This window comes from Oreochromis niloticus, linkage group LG3, assembly GCF_001858045.2.
Source record: "Oreochromis niloticus isolate F11D_XX linkage group LG3, O_niloticus_UMD_NMBU, whole genome shotgun sequence".
In the NCBI taxonomy this organism is placed as follows: Eukaryota; Metazoa; Chordata; class Actinopteri; order Cichliformes; family Cichlidae; genus Oreochromis; species Oreochromis niloticus.
The window spans coordinates 485,848-505,209 of record NC_031967.2 but is presented as its reverse complement, the minus strand read 5'-3'; the positions used below and the strand labels follow the sequence as shown (position 1 = coordinate 505,209).

Below are 19,362 nucleotides of genomic sequence, written 5' to 3'. Positions count from 1 at the left end.
TTCCTCCACAGAGTGGACCAGCAGAGCTCAGAGGTTCCCAGTGGTCAGTCTGCCCAGCAGCATCAAACACAGCTGGACTCCATATTTATGGTCTGTACATGAACAACAACTACTGTTACATCTGTTCTGTCCACAGTCATCTCCATGCTGCTCTTTGTAGACCAGTGTCAGTGTGTCCAACATGGATCTGATGTTTGGCTCCATGATTTCAGTCTGATCGGCTCATTCATAAATATTCTGTTCCAGCTGCTGGAGGACAACATCATCACTTTTGTGAAGAACGAGCTGAAGAAGATCCAGAAGGTTCTGAGTCCAGATTACCCAGAATGCTTAGAGAGTCAGAGGAGCAGCAGCAGAGAGGCATTTGTGAAGATCACAGTGGACTTCCTGAGGAGAATGAAGCAGGAGGAGCTGGCTGACCGTCTGCAGAGCAGTAAGAGGATTTATCTAAAGATTTAAGCTGCTGGATAAATGAACATTTTCCAGAGATGGAAGATGGAGCAACATGTTTTAAAGATTAGTTCTTTTTGGAATTGAGTGTTTATTTTTCTTCTCATTCAGAACTTCAAGCTGCAGTTTGTCAACGTAACCTTAAATCTGCTCTGAAGAAGAAGTTCCAGTGTGTGTTTGAGGGCATCGCTAAAGCAGGAAGCCCAACCCTCCTGAATCAGATCTACACAGAGCTCTACATCACAGAGGGAGGGACTGCAGAGGTCAATGATGAACATGAGGTCAGACAGATTGAAACAGCATCCAGGAAACCAGACAGACCAGAAACAACCATCAGACAAGAAGACATCTTTAAAGCCTCACCTGGAAGAGACCAACCAATCAGAACAGTGCTGACAAAGGGAGTGGCTGGCATTGGGAAAACAGTCTTAACACAGAAATACAGCCTGGACTGGGCTGAAGACAAAGCCAACCAGGACATCCAGTTCATATTTCCATTCACTTTCAGAGAGCTGAATGTGCTGAAAGAGGAAAAGTTCAGCTTGGTGGGACTTGTTCATCACTTCTTTACTGAAACCAAAGAAGCAGGAATCTGCAGCTTTGAAGACTTCCAGGTTGTGTTCATCTTTGATGGTCTGGATGAGTGTCGACTTCCTCTGGACTTCCACAAAACTACAATCCTAACTGACCCTAGAAAGTCCACCTCAGTGGATGAGCTGCTGATAAACCTCATCAGGGGGAAACTGCTTCCCTCTGCTCGCCTCTGGATAACCACACGACCTGCAGCAGCCAATCAGATCCCTCCTGACTGTGTCGACATGGTGACAGAGGTCAGAGGGTTCACTGACCCACAGAAGGAGGAGTACTTCAGGAAGAGATTCAGAGATGAGGAGCAGGCCAGCAGGATCATCTCCCACATCAAGAAAGCTCGAAGCCTCCACATCATGTGCCACATCCCAGTCTTCTGCTGGATCACTGCTACAGTTCTGGAGGATGTGCTGGAAACCAGAGAGGGAGGACAGCTGCCCCAGACCCTGACTGAGATGTACATCCACTTCCTGGTGGCTCAGGCCAAAGTGAAGAAGGTCAAGTATGATGGAGGAGCTGAGACAGATCCACACTGGAGTCCAGAGAGCAGGAAGATGATGGAGTCTCTGGGAAAACTGGCTTTTGATCAGCTGCAGAAAGGAAACCTGATCTTCTATGAATCAGACCTGACAGAGTGTGGCATCGATATCAGAGCAGCCTCAGTGTACTCAGGAGTGTTCACACAGATCTTTAAAGAGGAGAGAGGACTGTACCAGGACAAGGTGTTCTGCTTCATCCATCTGAGTGTTCAGGAGTTTCTGGCTGCTCTTCATGTCCATCTGACCTTCATCAAGTCTGGACTCAATCTGATGGAACAACAAACAACCTCCAAGAAATCTAAATTATTTAACAAACTAAAACTCCAATCTCTCCACCAGAGTGCTGTGAACAAGGCCTTACAGAGTCCAAATGGACACCTGGACTTGTTCCTCCGCTTCCTCCTGGGTCTTTCACTGCAGACCAATCAGACTCTCCTACGAGGTCTGCTGACACAGACAGGAAGTAGCTCACAGACCAATCAGGAAACAGTCAAGTACATCAAGAAGAAGCTCAGTGAGAATCTGTCTGCAGAGAAAAGCATCAATCTGTTCCACTGTCTGAATGAACTGAATGATCGTTCTCTACTGGAGGAGATCCAACAGTCCCTGAGATCAGGACGTCTCTCCACAGATAAACTGTCTCCTGCTCAGTGGTCAGCTCTGGTCTTCATCTTACTGTCATCAGAAAAAGATCTGGACGAGTTTGACCTGCAGAAATACTCTGCTTCAGAGGAGGCTCTTCTGAGGCTGCTGCCGGTGGTCAAAGCCTCCAACAAAGCTCTGTGAGTACATTTGTACTCATGTCTTTACTTTAACATCCAACTGTGTCAGTAATTTATTTCACCAGGCTTTCTTTGTATGAATTTGTATCCTAAAGTTTTGGGATTTCTCCAATACAACTGTAACCTCTTTGATGGCTCCAGAACTCGGTGCACTCGAGACGCTGAATCCACCATAAACTCTGACATCACTGCTGCTGTTATGTTATCAGTCTTTGTTTAAACACTTAGGCTGCATGTGCCTGATGTTGTGATACTTTATATTCACATGCATGCTCCTAGATACATTTCTACTGCAGGTCTATTTTTAGTCACAAATGTTGGTGAAACACTTGCTTTTACATGCATGGTGGGTCCTGCATTAAAGCATTTGAATTACTCAGTGAATGATGGCAGCCAGAGAAACATCCTTAGTTCCACTTTAATCTCTGCTTCGGTCCTCCACAGTGTGTTTGTTGTTTCTTTGTTGTTGTTGGCCTGCTCTCTCCTCTCACTCCAGTCTGGTTGCAGCAGATGTTTGTCCCTCCCTGAACCTGCAGACTTGGGTGCAGCACCTCAGTTCATCTTCAGTCTGAAACCAGCTGTTTTATCCCCTCAAGCACACCTTCCCTGGTCATCTCTGCTGTGGTTGCTATAAAATTTCATCTTGATTAAAAAAAAAGAACAAACTAAAGTCAGACTTGATGCCATTTATTGGCAGCATGGTGCCTGTTTGATGATAAACTGCAGCACAGTCTAAAGCAAACCTTCTGACTTTATTGACTTTATGCATGTATATGTTCTTCCTGTTCACCTTGGACACACAACAGCTCTGTTTGTTGTGACTGGATCTAGAACAATTCAGATCAGCCAACATATCCTAATCTAGATGATTTTTAAGGTGGTATCTGGGAGGAAAAGTTAAAAATCAGCTTGGATGGCCTGTACTGTATGATGGCCTTGGTTGCACCACATTGACAGCCATGCAGGGTGGTTCACTCCTTGGGCAAGAAGACCGAGGAGTGAGCCACCCTTGGTCAAAGCTTGGTCATTCAAGCTCACTGTTTCCCCTTGTTGGTTGATGATAGTATTTTTTTACCTGACTTATAGTCATCATTGTCTTCAAATGAACTCACACACTGCTGACTGCTGTAGCTTACCTGGCTGAGCAGGTGACCCATGTACTGAAGGTTAGAGTCGTGACTCCAGGGCCTGGTTTGAGTCTGCCCAAGACCATTTCCTGTGTGTTATTCTCCTCACTTCCTGTCTTCTCTGTCCTATACAGTGAAGACAAAAGGCCTCAGGTTGTGAAAACTCTTCCCCTTCATCATCTTCCATCTCTCTCATCTAAAATCACCAGTATTCTCTGAGTAGAGAATCTTTTCACAATCTTGACTGATAAGGATCCAAGTGGGTAAAGTTATTTATTTCTTTGTTCCTATTTGCAGCTGGGACAGATTGTGAAAAACTCGGCTGCCAAAATTACATCCAGTTAGAAGAAAAACATTGAGTGAAGTGTTTGTTTCATCATCCTTCACAGCTCATCCACCAGGTGTCACAAACTGCAGCAGAGCAGTACAAAGCATGTCATACTGGAACTGCAACAACCAGAGTTTTACCTACCTTTGGTGTTTCTTGACAGCATGAGCGTAATATTTACTGAACAGAGTCGTCTTCTGTAATCTTTTCAGATTCAGAACACTGTATTTATTTTCAAGGGGCAATTAGGATCCTGACCTTGCCAACCGTACATACAATACACAAACATCACATTGGGGAGACAGGTCAGGCCAGGTAGCTGGCCGGTCAGCCGCTAGAGCAGCGACCCAGAACCGAACAGCAGAAAATGCACAACATGAGGAAAGATGAGGAGAAAAAAGAACTCCGCCCAGACTGAGCTCCAACAGGGAGATCAGTTTGAGAACAGAAAAAAATGACCTCAGCGCAGAGCACATGAAAACTCTTAATACGCCATAGAAACACATGACAAGCAACAGGGATGGGTAACAGGTGAGAGACAGCCGGTGTAGACAGCGCATCCGGGCCTGCAGCATTTGCGCTGGTCCCCTCCACCCACCGTCTGCACCGGGAGGGGATAAGCATGCTTAGGATGGAAGGAACAGTCTAAACACCGTCTGGTATCAGGGTGAGATTTGTTATGTTCAGCTCCAGCCTTGAGACCACAGCTGGCGCCGGTATGTTAGCCGCATGAAATGATGGTGGTTTTCTTTGGTGCCAACAACTGCATGTCACAGCTGATCTAACAGTCGGTCACTCGTCTCTCAATCTCCCGTTGGAGAGCCACGAGCTTCTCCGAGAGGTTAGCAGTTTAGCGCTCAAAGAGCAAAGTCTGAGAACTCACGACCGCCATGAGCTTCTTCAAGCTCTTATCCGTGCTGCGTTCAATGAGCCCATTTTGAGAAGTCACGACCCGTCCCATTGTTTCAGTCACAGCGGGCAGCCTGGTGGGGTTTGAACAGCTAATTCTGCTTTCTTTAATCTTCAGTAAGCCAGGGCCAAGCCAGCTCAGATCAGCAAGAACCCTTTGCTGCTGTGAATGTCCGTGCTGCTATATTTCAGTATCAGGCTCTAAATGTACAAATGGATCTGAGAAGATCTCCAATCATGTTTCTACTAGATTTACAGTTTGTTTTCATGTCTTCTGACTCAGAAGGTGGAGCAGGTGGAGCTTACAAGGAGTAAGTGCTGATATAGAAGAAGAGTTGTTTTAATGAAGCTATTTAGTTAACCAATAATTGTATTGCATGCTGGCATTAAACCATGTTTCATTTGATTGATTTAATTAATTTGTTTGTTTGTTTTCTTCCAGACTGAGTGGCTGTAACCTCTCAGAGAGAAGCTGTGGTGCTCTGTCCTCAGTTCTCAGCTCCCAGTCCTCTAGTCTGAAACAGCTGGACCTGAGTAACAACGACCTGCAGGATTCAGGAGTGAAGCTTCTGTCTGCTGCACTGCAGAGTCCATGTTGTACACTGGAAACTCTCAGGTCAGGATCCAAACATCCCCACTGCTGATCATTAAATGATATTATTGTATAAACAACCAAGCTTTATAGAATTGGCAGGTGAACTTTTCTTTATCTTTGGATTGCTTAGGAGATTCTTCATTACTGTCTGAAGATTCTTTACAGTCATGTATTTTATTTTAATGGTAAAACAGAATTATTGTTCAGTTCAATGAGCAGGTAGCTGTGAGATTCATAATAATGAGGTGTATTTGTACTAAAGATGACTAAACTTGAACAGTAGCTGTGTGAGTTACTTTGTTTACTCATGTGTGCTGATGTTGTGAGTAATTTAAAGCTGAAGTAAACTTGTAATGAGTTTAATAGAGTTTCTGAAGTAAGTGTACTTGGAGATATTTATGTGTTTACTAAAGTCCAGGAGCAGGAGGCTGTGTGCAGCATAGAGGAACCCAGACCTCAGCTTTGTCTCCTGGCTTCTGTTGCTGCTGTTACAGTTTCCCCTCATCGTTCCCTTCAACAGTCTCCTCACTGTAACAAATCAAAGTGTTACTGTATAGATTCACGTCTGAATGTTGCCATGTGCTATTAAAACTAAGAGCGATGTTTCATACACCCACGTGGTTCAGTCACACAGTAACTGATGGTGAATAATGTTTGTGTTGAGCACATCGTACAGGTCAGCTGCTCCACACAGATCTCAGGTTTACCTGCTGGAACAGTTTGTGATCATGAAGGATAAACTTCCTCTTTGTTTCATACAGATGTGACATGAACAATAACACGTTCATGAAATCCTGTTAGGAACACAAACACTATTGTAGCTGGAGAATATATTTGAATGTAGGATAATGTAGGGGATCATCAACAACAGTAATAACTAACCACCACCTCACCATTTGGGTTGGTAGCTGCATGTTGATTGATGAAGTCATTTTCTTCTTCCTCCATTTCTACCTTATTAACATCAGATTAAAAGCTGCACAGAGACAGGCACTGGACATGTTTAGCCTAGCTTAGTACAAGGACTGGACATGGGGGAAACGGCTCTCATCACTGGATCGAAACATGAAAACAAATCTGAAGTAAAGTTTTGTTGAAGTGAACTGTGGTGGTGCCCAATGTTCCCTCTAAGCTGCGCACGTGCACAATTGTGCACTGCTGGCACGTCTCTGCACACAGAAAATCTGCGTTGCGCACAAAAGAAATCTAACCTGAATTGAAATTAAAATTAAAACTTTAACAATTCTGTTTTGCAGAGTTAGTCAGTGACTGGCTGCTCCTGTATGTGATTAGAACGATGCCACCTTATCCCACAGTCCAGCCAATGATGCGATTCACATTCGTATATACGCAGCTAATCAACGTCGCTGACAGGCTATGACAGCGTCCTTATGTGCCGACACCGGTGTTTTAGCAAAGCGGCTGATGTGGAGTGAAGCCACGTTAATGACAACGTGTCCAACCATTGGAGATGTGAGCAGGACAGACGGAACAACTGACGGACAAAGTGTGGACTTTATAGCAGTTTTTAAATTGTGTTGATCGGCCGTAAAACCAGAGTTATGATAAAATATCTGCAATGTTTGGTTTTCTTCCTGAATACTGTCGTTGTTTATAACAACGATAGTATTCAGTATTTATTGCAACAAACTTTGTTGTTTGCAAAACTCAGTAACTTTTTGAAGAAGTAACTATATAATTAATTGCCCAACATTGGTCATTATTTACTGTATGTTGCAGACAGAGTTACAGACTCTCTCCCAGACCACAGACTCAGAATACAAGTCAGAGCTTTATAAGAATAGAAAAAATAAAGTTGTGTTTTCAAAATTGGAGTTGAAGTTATTTTTCCTTCCAATAGTGTTAACATACTACACAGGTCATGAACAAGTTTTTATTTTACATTTTCATTGTAAGTGGGCTAAAGCAGTTAATTAAAAGTAGTCTAACATAAATGTAAATGCTGTAATTTGATTACTTTAATAAACCATATAACTTGGATGGATTAGATGCTGGCGTGACCACAGTGCACACGTCTGATGTCGCTCACAGTGGTCCAAGGGACGCTCAGGGACTTTGTGTGTTCGCTCAGACACATGAAAAATTAGAGGGAACATTGGCGGTGACTGACAGGGAAAAGGGGAATGATAAGACTCACTGTAAATATAATCATGTATGTATTGAAAAAGGAACAACTAAAATGTTCCAGCTGAAAAAATGAAATCAGTTTCAGTTTATGAGCTCTGTTTGTTTTCTTTACAGTTCCAACCTTTTATAGTGAAATGAGCTGCTCATCCCTGTTTAGATGACCTGCATAAAACAATACAGAGCACATTGGGCTGAATATGGAAGCATCACAGTCCAGCTTCACTAAAGTCTCTGATATGAGATGAGAAATGAAGCAGCCAGAGCTTTTTCATGAGTGGAAATCCACTGTGACTGTGAGCTGCTGCTACAGCCTCCAGATTAGCCAGCAGCTCATCCTGCTCAACATTTTCTCACCAACTTTAATGGAAGTGTGATGTTTTCAGCTGGAGTGATGGTCAGGGTGGCCTCCCTCTCCTCTTCCTCTTTCATTTGTAAAGCCACTTCTGCTGCTTTCATTCATTTGGAAGTCCTGTAGCTGAGTTTGGGAGAGACTAACAGCCTCGGCAGCAGAGGGGAGAAAGGCTGTAACACCACCACTTTACTCTGTTCTACCTGTCACATCATTTTATCAGGAAACAAATATGTTTTTACTATGTTTGTCTTGAAGATGTAAGAAGATCACATGGTGCTTTTTATTATTGTGTTGGTTTGTTTCCTGTCTCTTGGATGGAGCCCAGCTGTGCGTGGCCCCTGGGCCTGTGGTCAGAGTGTGTGCTGGATAATCCGGCCCAGGATGAGGCCAAACTGACATGGGATGAAATGTCTGTCACATAATTGAGCCTAATTTAAAAACATCCTCCATAAATATTGAATAATAACAATAATAATAAAGGGTCAGAAGATGACTTGTTGGAATGAAAATGAGCTTGTAGTTTGTCTGCTTTAATCATGTGACTGGAAAAAGGTGTTGGACTTCAAATATATCCGTTTCTTTCACACTTCACCTTTAAAAGTGAAGCCTTGTGGTTCCTGGAAGGAAAAACACGACTTTTTCAAGTCTTTTTCCTGTTTTTATGATAAATGTACGACTTTAATGTGAAACATTCAGAGTTTTTTCTCTTGTTGTGTTTGTTTGAAGCTGCTTCCTGTTGGCTTCAGCTGTTTGGAGTTTCCATTTTCTAAACTTCTACATTCTGAACCTTCTTCAGCTCTGAACAGATGATGAAACACTGAATGATTTCAAGCACTTTGTCTAATAAACTTACATCTTTCATTCTTTATACAGATTGATGGACTGTAGTTTGTCAGAGATCAGCTGTGATTATCTGGCAGCAGCACTGAAGTCCAACCCCTCGTATCCCAGAGAGCTGGACCTGAGTGGAACCTACAACAACCTGCAGGATTCAGGAGTGAAGCAGCTGTGTGTTCTTCTGGAGAATCCACGATGTCGATTTGAAACTCTGAGGTCAGTCACATGTTTTAGTTGTGCTGAGATGAATATGATGTGAAAGTTGTGCTGACACTGTGGATCAGTAGGCCCACAGACCTCTATACAGGAAGTCTGGTTCAGCTCTGTGTAGGACTTCTGATCCCTGATCCTCTGAGTCTGACTCAGTAGATAATGCAGAGTTCTGAGCTGATGTGGGTGAGCGGACTCAGGCAGCCTGACAGAGTTGATGTCCAGGTCTTCCCTGCTTGTCCTGATACACATAAACATGAGTATCCTTGCAGGTCAGATCTCATCAGTCACACCTGTTAGTGCAGCTCTCCTCTAGATTGTAGTGCTTGTTAAACTAGGATGATTTTAGGAGCCTGGACCGCAGATCCAAGGGAAGATATTACTTGGAAAGACTAAACCAACCTATTAGAGGTGTTCGCACTAACATAGATAAATACTCAGATTTACACCTTTAGTGTCTCACAAAGGGTTAAAAAGTGAATGTGCACAGAGAGGTTGGTGGTGAGATGGGCACTTCCAGCACTGTAGATGTGTTCCAGCTCAGTGTTCATGGAAATAATCCGGAGAGCAGGATTCCTTGATGAATGATGAATGTCTTTGATCGTCTGGATGAGTGTCGACTTCCTCTGGACTTCCACAAAACTACAATCCTAACTGACCCTAGAAAGTCCACCTCAGTGGATGTGCTGCTGATAAACCTCATCAGGGGGAAACTGCTTCCCTCTGCTCGCCTCTGGATAACCACACGACCTGCAGCAGCCAATCAGATCCCTCCTGACTGTGTCGACATGGTGACAGAGGTCAGAGGGTTCACTGACCCACAGAAGGAGGAGTACTTCAGGAAGAGATTCAGAGATGAGGAGCAGGCCAGCAGGATCATCTCCCACATCAAGAAAGCTCGAAGCCTCCACATCATGTGCCACATCCCAGTCTTCTGCTGGATCACTGCTACAGTTCTGGAGGATGTGCTGGAAACCAGAGAGGGAGGAGAGCTGCCCAAGACCCTGACTGAGATGTACATCCACTTCCTGGTGGTTCAGGCCAAAGTGAAGAAGGTCAAGTATGATGGAGGAGCTGAGACAGATCCACACTGGAGTCCAGAGAGCAGGGAGATGATTGGGTCACTGGGAAAACTGGCTTTTGATCATCTGCAGAAAGGAAACCTGATCTTCTATGAATCAGACCTGACAGAGTGTGGCATCGATATCAGAGCAGCCTCAGTGTACTCAGGAGTGTTCACACAGATCTTTAAAGAGGAGAGAGGACTGTACCAGGACAAGGTGTTCTGCTTCATCCATCTGAGTGTTCAGGAGTTTCTGGCTGCTCTTCATGTCCATCTGACCTTCATCAAGTCTGGACTCAATCTGATGGAACAACAAACAACCTCCAAGAAATCTAAATTATTTAACAAACTAAAACTCCAATCTCTCCACCAGAGTGCTGTGAACAAGGCCTTACAGAGTCCAAATGGACACCTGGACTTGTTCCTCCGCTTCCTCCTGGGTCTTTCACTGCAGACCAATCAGACTCTCCTACGAGGTCTGCTGACACAGACAGGAAGTAGCTCACAGACCAATCAGGAAACAGTCAAGTACATCAAGAAGAAGCTCAGTGAGAATCTGTCTGCAGAGAAAAGCATCAATCTGTTCCACTGTCTGAATGAACTGAATGATCGTTCTCTACTGGAGGAGATCCAACAGTCCCTGAGATCAGGACGTCTCTCCACAGATAAACTGTCTCCTGCTCAGTGGTCAGCTCTGGTCTTCATCTTACTGTCATCAGAAGAAGATCTGGATGAGTTTGACCTGCAGAAATACTCTGCTTCAGAGGAGGCTCTGCTGAGGCTGCTGCCAGTGGTCAAAGCCTCCAACAAAGCTCTGTGAGTACATTTGTACTCATGTCTTTACTTTAACATCCAACTGTGTCAGTAATTTATTTCACCAGGCTTTCTTTGTATGAATTTGTATCCTAAAGTTTTGGGATTTCTCCAATACAACTGTAACCTCTTTGATGGCTCCAGAACTCGGTGCACTCGAGACGCTGAATCCACCATAAACTCTGACATCACTGCTGCTGTTATGTTATCAGTCTTTGTTTAAACACTTAGGCTGCATGTGCCTGATGTTGTGATACTTTATATTCACATGCATGCTCCTAGATACATTTCTACTGCAGGTCTATTTTTAGTCACAAATGTTGGTGAAACACTTGCTTTTACATGCATGGTGGGTGCTGCATTAAAGCATTTGAATTACTCAGTGAATGATGGCAGCCAGAGAAACATCCTTAGTTCCACTTTAATCTCTGCTTCGGTCCTCCACAGTGTGTTTGTTGTTCCTTTGTTGTTGTTGGCCTGCTCTCTCCTCTCACTCCAGTCTGGTTGCAGCAGATGTTTGTCCCTCCCTGAACCTGCAGACTTGGGTGCAGCACCTCAGTTCATCTTCAGTCTGAAACCAGCTGTTTTATCCCCTCAAGCACACCTTCCCTGGTCATCTCTGCTGTGGTTGCTATAAAATTTAATCTTGATTAAAAAAAAAGAACAAACTAAAGTCAGACTTGATGCCATTTATTGGCAGCATGGTGCCTGTTTGATGATAAACTGCAGCACAGTCTAAAGCAAACCTTCTGACTTTATTGACTTTATGCATGTATATGTTCTTCCTGTTCACCTTGGACACACAACAGCTCTGTTTGTTGTGACTGGATCTAGAACACAATCCAGATCAGCCAACATATCCTAATCTAGATGATTTTTAAGGTGGTATCTGGGAGGAAAAGTTAAAAATCAGCTTGGATGGCCTGTACTGTATGATGGCCTTGGTTGCACCACATTGACAGCCATGCAGGGTGGTTCACTCCTTGGGCAAGAAGACCGAGGAGTGAGCCACCCTTGGTCAAAGCTTGGTCATTCAAGCTCACTGTTGTCCCCTTGTTGGTTGATGATAGTATTTTGTTTTTACCTGACTTATAGTCATCATTGTCTTCAAATGAACTCACACACTGCTGACTGCTGTAGCTTACCTGGCTGAGCATGTGACCCATGTACTGAAGGTTAGAGTCGTGACTCCAGGGCCTGGTTTGAGTCTGCCCAAGACCATTTCCTGTGTGTTATTCTCCTCACTTCCTGTCTTCTCTGTCCTATACAGTGAAGACAAAAGGCCTCAGGTTGTGAAAACTCTTCCCCTTCATCATCTTCCATCTCTCTCATCTAAAATCACCAGTATTCTCTGAGTAGAGACTCTTTTCACAATCTTGAATGATAAGGATCCAAGTGGGTAAAGTTAGTTATTTGTTGTGTTCCTATTTGCAGCTGGGACAGATTGTGAAAAACTCTCAGCTGCCAAAATTACATCCAGTTTAGAAGAAAAACATTGAGTGAAGTGTTTGTTTCATCATCCTTCACAGCTCATCCACCAGGTGTCACAAACTGCAGCAGAGCAGTACAAAGCATGTCATACTGGAACTGCAACAACCAGAGTTTTACCTACCTTTGGTGTTTCTTGACAGCATGAGCGTAATATTTACTGAACAGAGTCGTCTTCTGTAATCTTTTCAGATTCAGAACACTGTATTTATTTTCAAGGGGCAATTAGGATCCTGACCTTGCCAACCGTACATACAATACACAAACATCACATTGGGGAGATAGGTCAGGCCAGGTAGCTGGCCGGTCAGCCGCTAGAGCAGCGACCCAGAACCGAACAGCAGAAAATGCACAACATGAGGAAAGATGAGGAGAAAAAAGAACTCCCCCCAGACTGAGCTCCAACAGGGAGATCAGTTTGAGAACAGAAAAAAATGACCTTAGCACAGAGCACATGAAAACTCTTAATGCGCCATAGAAACACATGACAAGCAACAGGGATGGGTAACAGGTGAGAGACAGCCGGTGTAGACAGCGCATCTGGGCCTGCAGCATTTGTGCTGGTCCCCTCGACCCACCGTCTGCACCGGGAGGGGATAAGCATGCTTAGGATGTGAAGGAACAGTCTAAACACCGTCTGGTATCAGGGTGAGATTTGTTATGTTCAGCTCCAGCCTTGAGACCACAGCTGGCGCCGGTATGTTAGCCGCATGAAATGATGGTGGTTTTCTTTGGTGCCAACAACTGCATGTCACAGCTGATCTAACAGTCGGTCACTCGTCTCTCAATCTCCCGTTGGAGAGCCACGAGCTTCTCCGAGAGGTTAGCAGTTTAGCGCTCAAAGAGCAAAGTCTGAGAACTCACGACCGCCATGAGCTTCTTCAAGCTCTTATCCGTGCTGCGTTCAATGAGCCCATTTTGAGAAGTCACGACCCGTCCCATTGTTTCAGTCACAGCGGGCAGCGTGGTGGGTTTTGAACAGCTAATTCTGCTTTCTTTAATCTTCAGTAAGCCAGGGCCAAGCCAGCTCAGATCAGCAAGAACCCTTTGCTGCTGTGAATGTCCGTGCTGCTATATTTCAGTATCAGGCTCTAAATGTACAAATGGATCTGAGAAGATCTCCAATCATGTTTCTACTAGATTTACAGTTTGTTTTCATGTCTTCTGACTCAGAAGGTGGAGCAGGTGGAGCTTACAAGGAGTAAGTGCTGATATAGAAGAAGAGTTGTTTTAATGAAGCTATTTAGTTAACCAATAATTGTATTGCATGCTGGCATTAAACCATGTTTCATTTGATTGATTTAATTAATTTGTTTGTTTGTTTTCTTCCAGACTGAGTGGCTGTAACCTCTCAGAGAGAAGCTGTGGTGCTCTGTCCTCAGTTCTCAGCTCCCAGTCCTCTAGTCTGAAACAGCTGGACCTGAGTAACAACGACCTGCAGGATTCAGGAGTGAAGCTTCTGTCTGCTGCACTGCAGAGTCCATGTTGTACACTGGAAACTCTCAGGTCAGGATCCAAACATCCCCACTGCTGATCATTAAATGATATTATTGTATAAACAACCAAGCTTTATAGAATTGGCAGGTGAACTTTTCTTTATCTTTGGATTGCTTAGGAGATTCTTCATTACTGTCTGAAGATTCTTTACAGTCATGTATTTTATTTTAATGGTAAAACAGAATTATTGTTCAGTTCAATGAGCAGGTAGCTGTGAGATTCATAATAATGAGGTGTATTTGTACTAAAGATGACTAAACTTGAACAGTAGCTGTGTGAGTTACTTTGTTTACTCATGTGTGCTGATGTTGTGAGTAATTTAAAGCTGAAGTAAACTTGTAATGAGTTTAATAGAGTTTCTGAAGTAAGTGTACTTGGAGATATTTATGTGTTTACTAAAGTCCAGGAGCAGGAGGCTGTGTGCAGCATAGAGGAACCCAGACCTCAGCTTTGTCTCCTGGCTTCTGTTGCTGCTGTTACAGTTTCCCCTCATCGTTCCCTTCAACAGTCTCCTCACTGTAACAAATCAAAGTGTTACTGTATAGATTCACGTCTGAATGTTGCCATGTGCTATTAAAACTAAGAGCGATGTTTCATACACCCACGTGGTTCAGTCACACAGTAACTGATGGTGAATAATGTTTGTGTTGAGCACATCGTACAGGTCAGCTGCTCCACACAGATCTCAGGTTTACCTGCTGGAACAGTTTGTGATCATGAAGGATAAACTTCCTCTTTGTTTCATACAGATGTGACATGAACAATAACACGTTCATGAAATCCTGTTAGGAACACAAACACTATTGTAGCTGGAGAATATATTTGAATGTAGGATAATGTAGGGGATCATCAACAACAGTAATAACTAACCACCACCTCACCATTTGGGTTGGTAGCTGCATGTTGATTGATGAAGTCATTTTCTTCTTCCTCCATTTCTACCTTATTAACATCAGATTAAAAGCTGCACAGAGACAGGCACTGGACATGTTTAGCCTAGCTTAGTACAAGGACTGGACATGGGGGAAACGGCTCTCATCACTGGATCGAAACATGAAAACAAATCTGAAGTAAAGTTTTGTTGAAGTGAACTGTGGTGGTGCCCAATGTTCCCTCTAAGCTGCGCACGTGCACAATTGTGCACTGCTGGCACGTCTCTGCACACAGAAAATCTGCGTTGCGCACAAAAGAAATCTAACCTGAATTGAAATTAAAATTAAAACTTTAACAATTCTGTTTTGCAGAGTTAGTCAGTGACTGGCTGCTCCTGTATGTGATTAGAACGATGCCACCTTATCCACAGTCCAGCCAATGATGCGATTCACATTCGTATATACGCAGCTAATCAACGTCGCTGACAGGCTATGACAGCGTCCTTATGTGCCGACACCGGTGTTTTAGCAAAGCGGCTGATGTGGAGTGAAGCCACGTTAATGACAACGTGTCCAACCATTGGAGATGTGAGCAGGACAGACGCAACAACTGACGGACAAAGTGTGGACTTTATACCAGTTTTTAAATTGTGTTGATCGGCCGTAAAACCAGAGTTATGATAAAATATCTGCAATGTTTGGTTTTCTTCCTGAATACTGTCGTTGTTTATAACAATGATAGTATTCAGTATTTATTGCAACAAACTTTGTTGTTTGCAAAACTCAGTAACTTTTTTGAAGAAGTAACTATATAATTAATTGCCCAACATTGGTCATTATTTCCTGTATTTTGCAGACAGAGTTACAGACTCTCTCCCAGACCACAGACTCAGAATACAAGTCAGAGCTTTATAAAAATAGAAAAAATAAAGTTGTGTTTTCAAAATTGGAGTTCAAGTTATTTTTCCTTCCAATAGTGTTAACATCCTACACAGGTCATGAACAAGATTTTTTTACATTTTCATTGTAAGTGGGCTAAAGCAGTTAATTAAAAGTAGTCTAACATAAATGTAAATGCTGTAATTTGATTACTTTAATAAACCATGTAACTTGGATGGATTAGACGCTGGCGTGACCACAGTGCACACGTCTGATGTCGCTCACAGTGGTCCAAGGGACGCTCAGGGAGTTTGTGTGTTCGCTCAGACACATGAAACATTAGAGGGAACATTGGCGGTGACTGGCAGGGAAAAGGGGAATGATAAGACTCACTGTAAATATAATTATGTATGTATTGAAAAAGGAACAACTAAAATGTTCCAGCTGAAAAAATGAAATCAGTTTCAGTTTATGAGCTCTGTTTGTTTTCTTTACAGTTCCAACCTTTTATAGTGAAATGAGCTGCTCATCCCTGTTTAGATGACCTGCATAAAACAATACAGAGCACATTGGGCTGAATATGGAAGCATCACAGTCCAGCTTCACTAAAGTCTCTGATATGAGATGAGAATTGAAGCAGCCAGAGCTTTTTCATGAGTGGAAATCCACTGTGACTGTGAGCTGCTGCTACAGCCTCCAGATTAGCCAGCAGCTCATCCTGCTCAACATTTTCTCACCAACTTTAATGGAAGTGTGATGTTTTCATCTGGAGTGATGGTCAGGGTGGCCTCCCTCTCCTCTTCTTCTCCTCTTCCTCTTTCATTTGTAAAGCCACTTCTGCTGCTTTCATTCATTTGGAAGTCCTGTAGCTGAGTTTGGGAGAGACTAACAGCCTCGGCAGCAGAGGGGAGAAAGGCTGTAACACCACCACTTTACTCTCTTCTACCTGTCACATCATTTTATCAGGAAACAAATATGTTTTTACTATGTTTGTCTTGAAGATGTAAGAAGATCACATGGTGCTTTTTATTATTGTGTTGGTTTGTTTCCTGTCTCTTGGATGGAGCCCAGCTGTGCGTGGCCCCTGGGCCTGTGGTCAGAGTGTGTGCTGGATAATCCGGCCCAGGATGAGGCCAAACTGACATGGGATGAAATGTCTGTCACATAATTGAGCCTAATTTAAAAACATCCTCCATAAATATTGAATAATAACAATAATAATAAAGGGTCAGAAGATGACTTGTTGGAATGAAAATGAGCTTGTAGTTTGTCTGCTTTAATCATGTGACTGGAAAAAGGTGTTGGACTTCAAATATGTCTGTTTCTTTCACACTTCACCTTTAAAAGTGAAGCCTTGTGGTTCCTGGAAGGAAAAACACGACTTTTTCAAGTCTTTTTCCTGTTTTTATGATAAATGTACGACTTTAATGTGAAACATTCAGAGTTTTTTCTCTTGTTGTGTTTGTTTGAAGCTGCTTCCTGTTGGCTTCAGCTGTTTGGAGTTTCCATTTTCTAAACTTCTACATTCTGAACCTTCTTCAGCTCTGAACAGATGATGAAACACTGAATGATTTCAAGCTCACACTTTGTCTAATAAACTTACATCTTTCATTCTTTATACAGATTGATGGACTGTAGTTTGTCAGAGATCAGCTGTGATTATCTGGCAGCAGCACTGAAGTCCAACCCCTCATATCCCAGAGTGCTGGACCTGAGTGGAACCTACAACAACCTGCAGGATTCAGGAGTGAAGCAGCTGTGTGATCTTCTGGAGAATCCACGATGTCGATTTGAAACTCTGAGGTCAGTCACATGTTTTAGTTGTGCTGAGATGAATATGATGTGAAAGTTGTGCTGACACTGTGGATCAGTAGGCCCACAGACCTCTATACAGGAAGTCTGGTTCAGCTCTGTGTAGAACTTCTGATCCCTGATCCTCTGAGTCTGACTCAGTAGATAATGCAGAGTTCTGAGCTGATGTGGGTGAGCGGACTCAGGCAGCCTGACAGAGTTGATGTCCAGGTCTTCCCTGCTTGTCCTGATACACATAAACATGAGTATCCTTGCAGGTCAGATCTCATCAGTCACACCTGTTAGTGCAGCTCTCCTCTAGATTGTAGTGCTTGTTAAACTAGGATGATTTTAGGAGCCTGGACCGCAGATCCAAGGGAAGATATTACTTGGAAAGACTAAACCAACCTATTAGAGGTGTTTGCACTAACATAGATAAATACTCAGATTTACACCTTTAGTGTCTCACAAAGGGTTAAAAAGTGAATGTGCACAGAGAGGTTGGTGGTGAGACGGGCACTTCCAGCACTGTAGATGTGTTCCAGCTCAGTGTTCATGGAAATAATCCGGAGAGCAGGATTCCTTGATGAATGTTACATCTTCTTAAAGTTATAATCCACAGGGAAACTGTGAAACTGTCCATCTGATATCTACTCAGCCAATCAGGTGTTTGATCTCCAGCCCCACCTTATTATCAGTTTCTCTCTTTCACATCTGAATTATCTTCACTTCACATTTCAGTCAGTTCAGATTTCATTAGCACGTTCACTTTAGCATAATCCATTTTAATCCAAACACCTTTCTCTTTAAACTCTGTCAGTCACAGTATATCCAGTACAATCCTCTTCTTCACTGAGTCACACATTCAGAGATCAGAGTGTCCTGTGTGCTCTCATTCACTCACACTCACTCTCATATGGCTGAAGTCTGTTTGTACACAGGCTGTCAGCTGGCCTGAGTTAGGCCTGTCTCTAAAATCATTACTTTATTACTTTTATTCTGATTCATCAAAGCCAAACTCAAACATCTTTATATTTACTGATTATGTTCTCATCAATAATTAACAGTCAGTACATTCAGATATGAATCATAATTCAGTGTTTAACATATTGTCACAGATGGACTCCACAGGAGATCTCCTTTATGAAGAAACTGTGAAAGTTTGTCCAACAGTGGGAAACATCTCAGAGAACATCTCAGAGAATATCTGTGAAGCAGAAACTAAACACAATAATAGAAGAAAAGCCAAATAATGATCCAAATGCTGCTCTGAGACTATCAGACAGGCTTCCAAAGACTGCTCAGCTCTCAGACTTACTTAAAGATGCTGGTGCTGTCCACAGATCAGCTGACCTGCTGGGTCTCCATGATCAGCTTTGTTTCTTGGAGATAAAGGCTGAGCCCTTTAGAGCTTCAGTTCTGCAGAGCAGCAGGATGTCTGAGGTCTGCAGAAACACAGAAACACAGCAGCTAAAAATAGTTGTTCAAAGAAAACGAGGTGGGAGCTGCTGGTTCCTGAGCTTTGATACTGGATTAGCTTCAGCAGTTATTCCCATCACTGCTGTAGGAGCTGCATTTAGTCACAGCTGATTGTCTTCTTTGAACAATCACAATGATGACTGTTGTAAAAAACAAGCAGACAAAGAACCAATGAGAGTGAAGAACAGGATAAAGAGCTCCTGTGATGGTGGCAGAGAAATGAGCAGCAGACGGCCGTCTACATGTTGTAGTGGTTTACAGTCACCAGGGGGCGCCGTCACGGCCACGCAGTCAGTGGGCTGCTCTGCTTGTGCTGTTGTTGGTGAAGCTGAAGTGAAAGCGAGTGTTAAAACAATGAAAAAGTGTCCACTGCAGCCTCCATCTGAGCTTCTCATGCTCTTCTTCTTTGATCCTCCATGTTTGTGCTGAACGCTGCTGTCGCTCTCTTCCTGTTCCCGCCCACTTTCCAACCAATCAGCATTGGAGCGTGCACAGCGTCGTCCACACTGAGCTTTGTTGTGAGCGCGTGGACTCGTCTGCAGAACATTTGCAGTACAATAAGCAGCTGTGCATGCGCCCCAAGCAGCAGCTTCAAGCTCACCTCAAAGAAGTTTA

General features: G+C 43.3%; 1 long non-coding RNA gene and 1 pseudogene across 1 annotated transcript; both read left to right on the top strand.

Moving 5' to 3' along the window:
• Positions 1-372: 372 nt before the first annotated feature.
• Positions 373-701, top strand: LOC112842749 (uncharacterized). The gene is made up of 2 exons (XR_003214758.1): positions 373-433; positions 562-701. It is a non-coding gene; the product is annotated as an uncharacterized LOC112842749 (long non-coding RNA).
• An 8,996-nt stretch (positions 702-9,697) lies between these two features.
• Positions 9,698-19,362, top strand: part of LOC109195247 (NACHT, LRR and PYD domains-containing protein 12-like) — a 33,855-nt pseudogene continuing 24,190 nt past the window's right edge.